The sequence below is a fragment of the Procambarus clarkii genome, chromosome 91, assembly GCF_040958095.1.
Source record: "Procambarus clarkii isolate CNS0578487 chromosome 91, FALCON_Pclarkii_2.0, whole genome shotgun sequence".
Classification (NCBI taxonomy): domain Eukaryota; kingdom Metazoa; phylum Arthropoda; class Malacostraca; order Decapoda; family Cambaridae; genus Procambarus; species Procambarus clarkii.
Genome location: NC_091240.1, coordinates 16,894,051 through 16,906,510, shown reverse-complemented (window position 1 = coordinate 16,906,510; position 12,460 = coordinate 16,894,051). Strand labels below are relative to the sequence as shown.

Genomic DNA, 12,460 nt, shown 5'->3' with positions numbered 1-12,460 from the left:
TTTGTGCTTTTGTTTGACATATCTGCACAATCGGGAAACATCTGAGCACCATGTCGGCTCCAAATGCACACACTGCGTCAGTGATGGCTGACCGGTGGGTGGATGGATGGGGGTGACCAATGTACTGAAATTGAAAATAATATGCATATATTATATTTCTGTAGACAGAAAGTTGTTCTTGTAAACTGGATTAGAGACACTCTTAAAGCTTTATGTGGACCAAGTATTAGAGTGGAGTTAATGAGGTTTTTAATGTTTCATACTGACATAAAATGCAAGAAAATTAAGAATACAATAATTGTTACTTTATACATTTTTTGTGTGTGGATAGGCAGGCAGGAAGGTTACTCAGTAGACAAAATATTGCAGTTCTTGCGAGGCAGGATCAAGTATAACATTTGGGGTTTAACCCTCAAACCGCTAGGGGCCCAAATGGAATTCACACCCACAGGCGCAACAAAAAAAAAAATTCCAAAAAATTCTTTCGTCTTATAGAAGTGTTCATTTTTGTTCCCTGATCACGGAAAAAATAACAAAAAAATCTTAGGTGGCATATTTTAGCCGCAATAGGGTAGGGAAGTGTGGCAAAAAAGGGGCGTTGGCAGAGCCTTCGCCAGACGAGGTCTACTCCGCCCGAGCTGTCAGACGGCAGTTGCCACAAATATATTATTATTACCTAATTATTTCAATGTCTCTAATTGATTTTTTCTTAGTTTTTTTGCAGTAATATTATTCCATACAGTGAATTGTGGTATATTTATATTATAAAATGTGTAAACCATTGCTGTACTCAAAATTATGGTGTGCATATTAGTGATTCAATTATTATGTTCATAAAACAATAAACAAATAGTTTTGCTATTGTTACACTATATACACAGGTTTTATATAAGTATTTGCATGTCTTGTACACCATAACGAACTACTAAGTTGGTCTTGTGAGTCAAAAAGCAACGAGGAGTGAAACACCAAACACCAGCAAGCCACTCACTGCCACTCCCTCCCTCAACACCACCTCACTCACCCTCATTCACCTCCCACAATACTCTTTTGTATTTATTCACTATACACAGACGTTATATATACATATTTACATGTTTTGTTCACCATAACTGTACATCTAAGCTTGTATGGTGAGTGAAGGCCATAAGACGTAGCTACTCACACAGTCAGCTGATCGGCGGCCGCCCTCAAGGCCAGACGCACTAATATTTGTCCTCCAACAATATTGTTTGTGGTGTTATTACGCTATATACACACATTATATATAAGTATCTACCTGTTTTATTCACCATACCTGAACAAATAAGTTGGTATGGTGCCCAAAGACCATAGTGGCCATCAGTAAACACCATGCCAAGACGTGCAGACGACGCTCCTCCCTCACCAAAATGGCGGCTCCCAACCTACTCCTCTCGCTGTTATCTCACACTATACACATGTTATATATAAGTATCTACATTTGTGTTCACCATGGCGAACCACTAAGCTGGTATGGTGAGTGCAGTCAATAAATGGTGGACACACAGAGTCAGAAAACGACACCACAACCCTCCCTCCCACAGCCTTACTCCTCCCTCCATGGAGCACAGCGCTAAATATCACCACAATCCTGCTATTATCAGAATCCTGGTCAGTTTTATCACAGTCAGGGGGCTTCAGTAATACTATCACTGCTAAATAATAGCAGTATCATTTATATTATGGTATTTGTAGGCGATGCTGTGGACACAAGCTGAACAGCGGTGCTGTGAGCTCGTGCTGCGTGCGCCAGCCTTGGTGGCTTGCTCAATACTGGCTCTAACACCCAAGAATGTTGGCCTGGATTTTTTTCTAGGTGGCATCTGGCAACTATCGGTCATGGCTGTACTATAGCTGCCCCTATCCAAGGCGGGGCGTTTAAATTATAGCGCTAGACACGAAATCATATATAAATGATGTGCGCGGTTTCGGTTTTGTCACTGATATCATTTATATATGATATGCGCGGTTTGAGGGTTAAGGCTCATGCTCGGTGATGATATGGTAAATTTGTTTACTGAGAATTATATAAAATATATATAAATGTAATAATTTCCCCTGTATATTAATGTAAATTTATTCTCCAATTTTTGTAAATCGTTTAAAGGAAAATAAGTACAGTGGTACCTCGGAATACGAGTGTCCCTGTATACGAGTTTTTCAGAATACGAGCAGGATTTCCTCAGAAAATGTGTCTCGGAAGGCGAGGGTTACCTCGGAACGCGAGTTTGTTGATACGCGTTCAGGCCGACCTAGCGCGTGGTGGTATGGCAATCGTCGCCCCTCCGCCCCTCAGTTTACCATTGTCTCGCGCCCAGTGACTATCTCACATCAATTCTTCACCGGGATTTTCAGTGTTTTGTTGGATTTTTGGTCATTTGACTATACAATTTGTTATTATATATCTCGCCATGGATCCCAAGAAAGCCAGTGGTAAGGATCAAGGCAAGAAAGCCCATGTGAGGATGACAATAGAGGAGAAACGAGATTGTTCGGAAGTATGAGAACGGTACACGTGTTGTTGAACTTTGTAGGCAGTACAACAAAGCCACATCAACAATATGCACTATACTTAAGAAGAAAAATGAGATTATGGGTGCTAAAGTGGCAAAAGAAGTAAGAACAATGACGAAACAAAGACCACAAATACTTGAAGTAGTGGAAAAGTTGTTATTAATTTGGATACACGACAAGGAATTAAGGGGTGATAGTGTTTCGGAGGCCATCATTTGTGAGAAAGCCAGGGTATTGCACGAAGACCTTCTAAAGAAAACCCCTGCAACGAGTGATGCAGATACGAAAGAGTTTAAGGCCAGCAGGGTCTGGTTTGAAAAATTTAGAAGTGGTATCCATAGTGCTACAAGGAGGCAGCCAGCTCAGACAAACCAGCCGCTGGACGATTTATTGAAGAATTTAAAGAGTTTGCAGAGACTGAGGGATACCTACCGCAACAAGTGTTTAATTGTGATGAAACAGGACTGTTTTGAAAAAAGAATGCCTAAGAGGACATACATTACCAAGGAGGAAAAATCCTTGCCCGGACACAAGCCTATGAAAGATAGGTTTACGCTTGTGCTGTGTTCAAATGTGAGTGGCAATTTGAAAATTAAACCCTTGCTAGTGTATCATTCTGAAAATCCAAGGGTTTTCAAACAGTATAAAGTGCAGAAAACCCATTTGTGTGTGATGTGGAAGGCTAATAAAAAAGCATGGGTAACTAGGCTTATTTTTTCGGAGTGGGTGAATGAAGGTGTGCGCCCTGCCATAGAAAAATATCTGCAGGAGAAACATTTGCCGCTCAAAGCCGTGCTTCTCCTCGACAATGCTCCTGCTCATCCTCCAGGCTTGGAAGATGATTTGTTGCCCAGATACAATAAATTCCTCACAGTTAAATTCCTTCCTCCTAACACCACTCCTCTAATGCAGCCTATGGACCAGAAAATCATAGCGAATTTTAAGAAACTTTATGAGAGGGCACTTTTCCGGAAATGTTTTGAAGTGACTGAAGCCATAAACCTCACCCTCAAAGAGTTCTGGAAACACCATTTTAACATTTGTAGTGCTTTAAAACTCGTTGACAAAGCCTGGCAAGAAGTGACTCAAAGAACCCTGATTTCTGGCTGGAGAAAATTGTGGCCTGAACGTGTGAGAGAACTAGACTTTGAGGGGTTTGAGCCTGTAAATAATGCGCCTATTGTTGACGAAATTGTTACTCTGGGCCGGCAAATGGGCTTGGAATTGGATGATGATGATGTGGAGGAGTTGGTGGAAGAACACAACGAAGAACTGACCACCGAAGAACTCCAAGCCCTTCAACAGGAACAGTAAGACAACGCAGCTGATGATTCTACAGTGGAGGAGGAGGAGGCAGTAGCGAATGTCCCTTCTGCAGATATTAGGAAGGTGTGTCAGATGTGGGAAGAGATTCAAACAATTGTTGAAAAGACTCGCCCAGAGAAAGCTATAGTAGGGCGTTGCCTTAATCTTTTCAATGACAATGTGATACCTTACTACAGAGACAGCTTGCGAAGAAGGGAAAAGCAAGCTTCCATGGACAGATTTGTGGTGAGAAAATCGAGGAGTGAGCCTCAACCAGGACCTAGTGGCACTCAGATAAAACATGCCAGGGAGAGCACACCAGAAAGGTCCTCACTGCCTGATGTGATAATGGAAGGGGACTCCCCTTCCAAACAGTAATTCCTCTCCTCCTCCCCCCTCCTCACCATCTTCCATTCGCCTACAGCATTTTTTTTTTTTTTTTTTTTTTTTGGAGATATATACAAGAGTTGTTACATTCTTGTACAGCCACTAGTACGCGTAGCGTTTCAGGCAGGTCCCTGGAATACGATTCCCTGCCACGAAGAATCGTTTGATTCATTCAACAGCAAGGTAAGTAATAACTTGAACATAGTTTTGTAGGTTTATTTAGATGAATTAGGTAAAAATTTAGTTTGATGTGGGGTTTTTGGGGTAGGCAGGAACGGATTAATTCATTTCCCATTATTTCTTATGGGGAAATTAGCTTCGGAATACGAGCTGTCTCCAGGAACGGATTAAACTCTTAAACAGAGGTACCACTGTATAATATTCAGGGTGTTTAACCCTTCAATTGCACATCGCATCATATGATGCGTTGACCGACTTGCAGTAAATTGCGCATCGCATCATGTGATGCTTTGGAGTACTACGCAAGATTTAAACGGCCTGCGGATACACGGGGTTCACCACACCTTCATCAGGGCTCTTGTAAACAGACACCATTTTAAAAAAAAATCGTGGGCCAAACTCCCGAGTGTTAGGGGCCTCAGTATTGAGTGAGCTACCAAGCCTGACACACACAGCATGAGCTCACAGCACTGCTGTTCAGCTTGTGACCACAGCATCGCATAAAAATGCCATAATATACTTGTTCATGCTATTATGTAGCGATGATATTATTTCCGAAGACCCCTGACTGTGATAAAACTGACCAGGGTTCTGATAATAGCAGGATTGTGGTGATATTTAGCGCTGTGCTCCATGGAGGGAGGAGTAATGCTGTGGGAGGGAGGGTGGTGGCGTTGTCTTCTGACTGTGTGTGGCCACCTTTTATTGACTGCACTCACCATACCAGCTTAGTGGTTCGCTATGGTGAACACAAATGTAGATACTTATATATAACGTGTGTATAGAGGGTATAAACAGCAAGAGAAGTAGGTTGGGAGCCGCCATTTTGGTGAGGGGCGGTGGCGTCGTCTGCACGATATATCATGTTTACTGGTGACCACTATGGTCTTTGGGCACCATACCAGTTTACTTGTACAAGTATGGTGAATAAAACAGGTAGATATTAATATATAATGTGTGTATATAGCGTAATAACACCACAAACAGTATTGTTGGAGGAGAAATATTAGTGCGTCTGGCCTTGAGGGCGGCAGCCATCAGCTGACTGTGTGAAGTCCTACGTCTTTGTGCCTTTACTCACCATACAAGCTTAGATGTACAGTTATGGTAAACAAAACATGTAAATACTTATATATAACGTCTGTATATAAAATCAAAAACAGTATGGTGGGTGGAGAATGGTGACAAGTCAGGTGAGGTGAGGGAGGGAGGGAGGGAGGGAGTGGCAGCCAGTGGCAGGCTGCCACTGCCACTCAGCATACCAACTTAGTGGTTCGTTATGGTGAACTCGAATGTAGATACTTATATATAGCATCTGTATATAGTGAATAAAAGCAAAAACAGTATTGTGGGAGGAGAATGTGGGTGAGTCAGGTGACTTGAGGGAGGGCGTGAGTGGCTGGCTGGTACACGGCGGTCACTCCTTGTTACTTTTTGACTCATAATAGCAACTTAGTGGTTCGTTATGGTGAACAAAACATGCAGACACTTATATATAACCTGTGTATATGGTGTAATAACTGACAAAGTATTTGTTCACTGATTGATGAACATAATTGAATCAACAATATGCACACCATATTTTTGAGTACAGCAATGATTCACTCATTTTATTATATAAATATATCAAACTACACACTATTGAATAATATTACAGCAAAAAAACTACGAAAAATCAGAGACATTGAAATAATTGGGTAATTATCTCTTTGTGGCAACTCTGGCCTGACAGCTGGCGATCAACAGACCGCCCGGGACGCACGCTGAGTCAGCGCCTGATTTTTGCCAGACTTCCCTCCCTATAGCGGGCAATATATGCCACTTACGATTTTTTTATTATTTTTTCCATGATCAGTGAACACAAATAAACAGGTTAGGAAGAAAAAAGATTTTTTTTTTGTATGCACCTGTGGGTGTCAAATGATGTATAGCCATGTGCCATTTAAGGGTTAAACATCATGTTCTGCATTAATGAAACACTTGTTCACTAAGAATTATAATGTAATATTGTCTTGTAAAACTTATGTATATATGATTTATAATGTATTTTCTTAAATAAGATAAAAAAATAGGGAGGGAGGGAGAGATGCTAGGAGGGAGGAGGAGGTAGGGAGAGATGCTTGGAGGGAGGGGGAGGTAGGGAGAGATGCTTGGAGGGAGGGGGAGGTAGGAAGAGATGCTAGGAGGGAGGGGGAGGTAGGAAGAGATGCTAGGAGGGAGGGGGAGGTAGGAAGAGATGCTAGGAGGGAGGGGGAGGTAGGAAGAGATGCTAGGAGGGAGGGGGAGGTAGGAAGAGATGCTAGGAGGGAGGAGGAGGTAGGAAGAGATGCTAGGAGGGAGGGGGAGGTAGGGAGAGATGCTAGGAGGGAGGGGGAGGTAGGGAGAGATGCTAGGAGGGGGGGGGAGGTAGGGAGAGATGCTAGGAGGGAGGGGGAGGTAGGGAGAGATGCTAGGAGGGAGGGGGAGGTAGGAAGAGATGCTAGGAGGGAGGGGGAGGTAGGGAGAGATGCTAGGAGGGAGGGGGAGGTAGGGAGAGATGCTAGGAGGGAGGAGATGGGGAGAGATGCCAGGAGGGGGAAGGTACGGAGAGATGCTAGGAGAAAGGGAGAGATGCTAGGAGAGAGGGGGAGGTAGGGAGAGATGCTAGGAGGGAGGGGGAGGTAGGGAGAGATGCTAGGAGGGGGGGGGGAGGTAGGGAGAGATGCTAGGAGGGGGGAAGGTAGGGAGAGATGCTAGGAGGGAGGGGGAGGTAGGGAGAGATGCTAGGAGGGGGGGGGGAGGTAGGGAGAGATGCTAGGAGGGAGGGGGAGGTAGGGAGAGATGCTAGGAGGGGGGGGAGGTAGGGAGAGATGCTAGGAGGGAGGGGGAGGTAGGGAGAGATGCTAGGAGGGGGGGGAGGTAGGGAGAGATGCTAGGAGGAAGGGGGAGGTAGGGAGAGATGCTAGGAGGGGGGGGAGGTAGGGAGAGATGCTAGGAGGGAGGGGGAGGTAGGGAGAGATGCTAGGAGGGGGGGAGGTAGGGAGTGATGCTAGGAGGGAGGAGGAGGTAGGGAGAGATGCTAGGAGGGAGGGGGAGGTAGGGAGTGATGCTAGGAGGAGGGGGGGAAGTAGGGGGAGATGTTTGGAGGGAGGGGGAGGTAGGGAGAGATGCTAGGAGGGAGGGAGAGATGCTAGGAGAAAGGGAGAGATGCTAGGAGAGAGGGGGAGGTATGGAGAGATGCTAGGAGGTAGGGAGAGATGCTAGGATGGAGGGGGGAGGTAGAGAGAGCTGCTAGGAGAGAGGCAGAGGTAGGGAGAGATGCTAGGAGGGAGGAGGAGGAGGTAGGGAGAGATGCTAGGAGGGAGGGGGAGGTAGGGAGAGATGCTAGGAGGGAGGGAGAGATGCTAGGAGGGAGGGGGAGGGAGGGAGAGATGCTAGGAGGTAGGGGAGAGATGCTAGGAGGGAGGTTGAGGAAGGGAGAGATGCTAGGAGGGAGGCAGGAAGGGAGGGAAGTACTGAGGGAGGATGGGAGAGAATTAAGGAGGGAGGAAAGGCAGGCTGAGACAGGCAGGCTGGCTGGCTGGCTGACAGGCAGGCTGGCAGGCTGGCAGGCAGGCAGGCAGGCAGGCAGGCAGAAAGGCTGATTGACTGGCAGAGAGAGAGGGAAGGAGGGAGGCTGGCAGGCAGGCTGGCAGAGAGGTAGGGAGGGAGGCTGGCAGAGAGGGAGGGAGGCTGGCAGGCAGGCTGGGAAAGAGAGATGGAAGGAGGGAGGCTGGTAGGCAGGCTGGCCGAGAGAGCGGGAAGGAGGGAGGCTGGCAGGCAGGCTGGCAGAGAGAGAGGGAAGGAGGGAGGCTGGTAGGCAGGCTGGCCGAGAGAGAGGGAAGGAGGGAGGCTGGCAGGCAGGCTGGCAGAGAGAGAGGGAAGGAGGGAGGCTGGTAGGCAGGCTGGCCGAGAGAGAGGGAAGGAGGGAGGCTGGCAGGCAGGCTGACAGAGAGAGAGGGAAGGAGGGAGGCTGGCAGGCAGGCTGGCAGAGAGGCAGGGAGGGAGGCTGGCCAGCAGACTGGCAGAGAGGGAGGGAGGCTGGCAGGCAGACTGGCAGAGAGGGAGGGAGGCAGGCTGGCAGAGAGGGAGGGAGGGAGGCTGGCAGGCAGGCTGGGAGAGAGAGATGGAAGGAGGGAGGCTGGTAGGCAGGCTGGCCGAGAGAGAGGGAAGGAGGGAGGCTGGCAGGCAGGCTGGCAGAGAGAGAGGGAAGGAGGGAGGCTGGTAGGCAGGCTGGCCGAGAGAGAGGGAAGGAGGGAGGCTGGCAGGCAGGCTGGCAGAGAGAGAGAGGGAAGGAGGGAGGCTGGCAGGCAGGCTGTCAGAGAGGCAGGGAGGGAGGCTGGCCAGCAGACTGGCAGAGAGGGAGGGAGGCTGGCAGGCAGACTGGCAGAGAGGGAGGGAGGCAGGCTGGCAGAGAGGGAGGGAAGGAGGCTGGCAGGCAGACTGGCAGAGAGGGAGGGAGGCAGGCTGGCAGAGAGGGAGGGAGGCAGGCTGGCAGAGAGGGAGGGAGGCAGGCTGGCAGAGAGGGAGGGAGGCAGGCTGGCAGAGAGGGAGGGAGGCAGGCTGGCAGAGAGGGAGGGAGGCAGGCTGGCAGAGAGGGAGGGAGGCAGGCTGGCAGAGAGGGAGGGAGGCAGGCTGGCAGAGAGGGAGGGAGGCAGGCTGGCAGAGAGGGAGGGAGGCAGGCTGGCAGAGAGGGAGGGAGGCAGGCTGGCAGAGAGGGAGGGAGGCAGGCTGGCAGAGAGGGAGGGAGGCAGGCTGGCAGAGAGGGAGGGAGGGAGGCTGGCAGGCAGACTGGCAGAGAGGGAGGGAGGGAGGCAGGCTGGCAGAGAGGGAGGGAGGGAGGCTGGCAGGCAGACTGGCAGAGAGGGAGGGAGGCAGGCTGGCAGAGAGGGAGGGAGGCAGGCAGGCAGGGAGGGAGGGAGGGAGGCTGGCAGGCAGACTGGCAGAGAGGGAGGGAGGCAGGCTGGCAGAGAGGGAGGGAGGGAGGCTGGCAGAGAGGGAGGGAGGGAGGCTGGCAGAGAGGGAGGGAGGGAGGCTGGCAGGCAGACTGGCAGAGAGAGAGGGAGGGAGGCAGGCTGGCAGAGAGGGAGGGAGGGAGGCTGGCAGGCAGACTGGCAGAGAGGGAGGGAGGCAGGCTGGCAGAGAGGGAGGGAGGCTGGCAGGCAGGCTGGCAGGGAGGGGAGGGAGGCTGGCAGGCAGGCAGGCTGGCAGAGAGGGAGGGAGGGAGGGAGGAAGGCTGCTAGGCAGGCTGGCAGAGAGGCAGGGAGGCTGGCATGCCGGCTGGCAGAGAGGGAGGGAGGCTGGCAGGCAGGCTGGCAGAGAGGGAGGGAGGCTGGCAGGCTGGCTGGCAGAGAGGGAGGGAGGCTGGCAGGCAGGCTGGCAGAGAGGGAGGCAGGCTGGCAGAGAGGGAGGGAGGCTGGCAGGCAGGCAGGCTGGCAGAGAGGGAGGGAGGCTGGCAGAGAGGGAGGGAGGCTGGCAGGCAGGCTGGCAGAGAGAGAGAGAGGGAAGGAGGGAGGCTGGTAGGCAGGCTGGCAGAGAGGCAGGGAGGGAGGCTGGCCAGCAGACTGGCAGAGAGGGAGGGAGGCTGGCAGGCAGACTGGCAGAGAGGGAGGGAGGGAGGCTGGCAGGCAGGCTGGCAGAGAGGGAGGGAGGGAGGCTGGCAGGCAGACTGGCAGAGAGGGGGCGAGGCAGGCTGGCAGAGAGGGAGGGAGGGAGGCTGGCAGGCAGACTGGCAGAGAGGGAGGGAGGCAGGCTGGCAGAGAGGGAAGGAGGCAGGCTGGCAGAGAGGGAGGGAGGCAGGCTGGCAGAGAGGGAGGGAGGCAGGCTGGCAGAGAGGGAGGGAGGCAGGCTGGCAGAGAGGGAGGGAGGCAGGCTGGCAGAGAGGGAGGGAGGCAGGCTGGCAGAGAGGGAGGGAGGCAGGCTGGCAGAGAGGGAGGGAGGCAGGCTGGCAGAGAGGGAGGGAGGCAGGCTGGCAGAGAGGGAGGGAGGCAGGCTGGCAGAGAGGGAGGGAGGCAGGCTGGCAGAGAGGGAGGGAGGCAGGCTGGCAGAGAGGGAGGGAGGCAGGCTGGCAGAGAGGGAGGGAGGCAGGCTGGCAGAGAGGGAGGGAGGCAGGCTGGCAGAGAGGGAGGGAGGCAGGCTGGCAGAGAGGGAGGGAGGGAGGCTGGCAGGCAGACTGGCAGAGAGGGAGGGAGGCAGGCTGGCAGAGAGGGAGGGAGGCAGGCTGGCAGAGAGGGAGGGAGGCAGGCTGGCAGAGAGGGAGGGAGGCAGGCTGGCAGAGAGGGAGGGAGGCAGGCTGGCAGAGAGGGAGGGAGGCAGGCTGGCAGAGAGGGAGGGAGGCAGGCTGGCAGAGAGGGAGGGAGGGAGGCTGGCAGAGAGGGAGGGAGGCTGGCAGGCAGGCTGGGAAAGAGAGGTGGAAGGAGGGAGGCTGGTAGGCAGGCTGGCCGAGAGAGCGGGAAGGAGGGAGGCTGGCAGGCAGGCTGGCAGAGAGAGAGGGAAGGAGGGAGGCTGGTAGGCAGGCTGGCCGAGAGAGAGGGAAGGAGGGAGGCTGGCAGGCAGGCTGGCAGAGAGAGAGGGAAGGAGGGAGGCTGGTAGGCAGGCTGGCCGAGAGAGAGGGAAGGAGGGAGGCTGGCAGGCAGGCTGGCAGAGAGAGAGAGGGAAGGAGGGAGGCTGGCAGGCAGGCTGGCAGTGAGGCAGGGAGGGAGGCTGGCCAGCAGACTGGCAGAGAGGGAGGGAGGCTGGCAGGCAGACTGGCAGAGAGGGAGGGAGGCAGGCTGGCAGAGAGGGAGGGAGGGAGGCTGGCAGGCAGGCTGGGAGAGAGAGATGGAAGGAGGGAGGCTGGTAGGCAGGCTGGCCGAGAGAGAGGGAAGGAGGGAGGCTGGCAGGCAGGCTGGCAGAGAGAGAGGGAAGGAGGGAGGCTGGTAGGCAGGCTGGCCGAGAGAGAGGGAAGGAGGGAGGCTGGCAGGCAGGCTGGCAGAGAGAGAGAGGGAAGGAGGGAGGCTGGCAGGCAGGCTGTCAGAGAGGCAGGGAGGGAGGCTGGCCAGCAGACTGGCAGAGAGGGAGGGAGGCTGGCAGGCAGACTGGCAGAGAGGGAGGGAGGCAGGCTGGCAGAGAGGGAGGGAAGGAGGCTGGCAGGCAGACTGGCAGAGAGGGAGGGAGGCAGGCTGGCAGAGAGGGAGGGAGGCAGGCTGGCAGAGAGGGAGGGAGGCAGGCTGGCAGAGAGGGAGGGAGGCAGGCTGGCAGAGAGGGAGGGAGGCAGGCTGGCAGAGAGGGAGGGAGGCAGGCTGGCAGAGAGGGAGGGAGGCAGGCTGGCAGAGAGGGAGGGAGGCAGGCTGGCAGAGAGGGAGGGAGGCAGGCTGGCAGAGAGGGAGGGAGGCAGGCTGGCAGAGAGGGAGGGAGGCAGGCTGGCAGAGAGGGAGGGAGGCAGGCTGGCAGAGAGGGAGGGAGGGAGGCTGGCAGGCAGACTGGCAGAGAGGGAGGGAGGGAGGCAGGCTGGCAGAGAGGGAGGGAGGGAGGCTGGCAGGCAGACTGGCAGAGAGGGAGGGAGGCAGGCTGGCAGAGAGGGAGGGAGGCAGGCAGGCAGGGAGGGAGGGAGGGAGGCTGGCAGGCAGACTGGCAGAGAGGGAGGGAGGCAGGCTGGCAGAGAGGGAGGGAGGGAGGCTGGCAGAGAGGGAGGGAGGGAGGCTGGCAGGCAGACTGGCAGAGAGAGAGGGAGGGAGGCAGGCTGGCAGAGAGGGAGGGAGGGAGGCTGGCAGGCAGACTGGCAGAGAGGGAGGGAGGCAGGCTGGCAGAGAGGGAGGGAGGCTGGCAGGCAGGCTGGCAGGGAGGGGAGGGAGGCTGGCAGGCAGGCAGGCTGGCAGAGAGGGAGGGAGGGAGGGAGGAAGGGTGCTAGGCAGGCTGGCAGAGAGGCAGGGAGGCTGGCATGCCGGCTGGCAGAGAGGGAGGGAGGCTGGCAGGCAGGCTGGCAGAGAGGGAGGGAGGCTGGCAGGCTGGCTGGCAGAGAGGGAGGGAGGCTGGCAGGCAGGCTGGCAGAGAGGGA

At 53.9% G+C, this 12,460-nt stretch overlaps 2 protein-coding genes across 4 annotated transcripts in view; one reads left to right on the top strand and one right to left on the bottom strand.

Moving 5' to 3' along the window:
• Nucleotides 1-12,460, bottom strand: part of LOC123773869 (soluble calcium-activated nucleotidase 1) — a 348,537-nt gene that overhangs the window by 92,146 nt on the left and 243,931 nt on the right. The window lies entirely within an intron of this gene.
• The window catches only part of LOC138349630 (soluble calcium-activated nucleotidase 1-like), a 145,452-nt gene that overhangs the window by 81,798 nt on the left and 51,194 nt on the right, over nucleotides 1-12,460 (top strand). The gene's annotated exons all lie outside the window — the stretch shown is intronic.